This window comes from Megascapheus bottae, chromosome 10 (assembly GCF_031878675.1).
Source record: "Megascapheus bottae isolate mThoBot1 chromosome 10, mThoBot2.hap1, whole genome shotgun sequence".
NCBI classification, from domain to species: Eukaryota; Metazoa; Chordata; class Mammalia; order Rodentia; family Geomyidae; genus Megascapheus; species Megascapheus bottae.
The window spans coordinates 27,920,148-27,922,146 of NC_143518.1; the positions used below are offsets into that span (position 1 = coordinate 27,920,148).

Below are 1,999 nucleotides of genomic sequence, written 5' to 3' on the forward strand. Positions count from 1 at the left end.
CTTTTCTGTTTGGCTACCTAGCCTTCGATAGGGATGGGGTGGAGTTTTGACACCAAATCCTTGAAAACATTAAATTCATTAAAGTACATGGTACAGGCACTAGACATTTGAGGGCAGCCAATCGGCACCCGGTGAACCCCACATTGCCTCTCCAGGAAGCCTCAGCCCGATCTTCTGCTTCTAGCTTTCTCCCTTTGTCTCAACCATGCCCACCAATGCTAATTCACCAGCTGCCCATGTGAACAGATTCAAGAACAAGAGAAAAGATAGCACTGAAATGCGAGGGCGCCGGATAGAAGTTAACGTGGAGTTGAGGAAAGATGACCAGATGCTGAAAAGGAGAAATGTAAGCTCCTTTCCTGATGATGCCGCCTCTCCACTGCAGGAGAACCGCCACCATCAGGGTATTGTGCACTGGTCTGTAGATGATATTGTCAAAGGCATAAATAGCAACAATGTGGAAAGCCAGCTCTAAGCCACTCAGGCAGCTCCGAAACTTCTTTCTAGAGAAAAACAGCCCCCCACAGATAGCATCATCCGTGCTGGTTTGATCCCCAAATTTGTGCCCTTCTTGGACAGAGCTGATTGTGGGCCTATTCAGTTTGAATCTGCTTGGGCTCTCACTAACATTGCTTCTGGGACCTCAGAACAGACCAAAGCTGTGGCGGATGGAGGTGCCATCCCAGCGTTCACTCTCTGCTGGCATCGCCCCATGCTCACATCAGTGAGCAGGCTGTGTGGGCCCTAGGAAACATTGCAGGGGATGGTTCAGATTTCTGAGATTTGGTTATCAAGTATTGTGCAATCGACTCGCTGTTAGCTCTCCTTGCAGTTCCTGATATGTTGACTTTCACATGTGGTTATGTATGGACACTTTCAAATCTTTGTCGCAATAAGAATCCTGCACCCCGACTTGATGCAGGTGAGCAGATTCTGCCTACTTTAGCCCGCCTCCTGCATTACACTGACCTGGAGGTGTTAGCGGACACCTGCTGGGCTATTTCCTACCCCAAGGAGATTATGGAAATGGTTGTGAAGACAGGAGTCATGCCCCAACTCGTGAACCTTCTAGGAGCCACTGAATTGTCCATTGTGACTCCTGCACTTAGAGCCATAAGGAATACTGTCACCAGAGGGTGACAGACGCAGGAGCCCTTGCCTTTATGCCCAGCCTGCTAACCAACCCAAGATGAACATTCAGAAAGAAGCTACAGGGATAATGTCAAACATCACAGCTGGCCGGCAGGGCCAAATCCAGCAAGTGCTGAATCACGGGCTGGTCCTGCTTCTTGTGGGTGCTCTCTCTAAGGCTGACTTTAAGATGCAAAAGGGGGCAGAGTGGGCAGTGACTAACTACACCAGTGGTGGGTCCATCAAACAGATTGTGTACCTTGTTCATTGTGGCATAATAGAACCATTGTTGAGCCTCTTGAACTCAAAAGATACCAAAATTATCCTGGCAATTCTGGATGCCATTACAAATATCTTCCAAGCTGTTGAGAAACTAGGAGAAACCGAGAAACTTAGTGTAATGATTGAAGAGTGGTGGTCTGGACAAAATTGAAGCACATCAGAACCATGAGAGCGAGAGTGTGTGCAAAGCCTCGCTGAAGCTGATTGAGAAGTACTTCTCAGTGGAGGAAGAAGAAGATCAAAATGTACCAGATAGTACCTCTGAAAGCTATTCTTTCCAAGTTCAAGATGGTACTCCAGGGACCTTTAACTTCTGGATTTGTACAGCTTCTGCATAAAGATGTTTCTGGTGTACTGTTTGGCATATATTTGTCTTACTGTTTTCTCTCTCTAAGAACTCTTCTTTTTTTTAAAATGTGGTTATTGTAGCACTTTTTACATCAAAACTATACTTGAACATTTCCAAACTGTACATACTGTATGAAGCTTGTCCTCAGAATGGGTTTCTTATTTCTGTGTGGAATTCCCTATCTTGCAGTGTGCTGTAAATAAAGATTAAGTTTCCCCCAAAAAATAAAGTGCATGG

The 1,999-nt window shown here is 45.9% G+C and overlaps 1 pseudogene; it reads left to right on the forward strand.

Annotated features, from left to right (window-relative positions):
• The first annotated feature begins 205 nt into the window (after window positions 1-205).
• LOC150057789 (importin subunit alpha-1 pseudogene) lies at window positions 206-1,751 on the forward strand (annotated as a pseudogene).
• The last annotated feature ends 248 nt before the right edge of the window (window positions 1,752-1,999 follow it).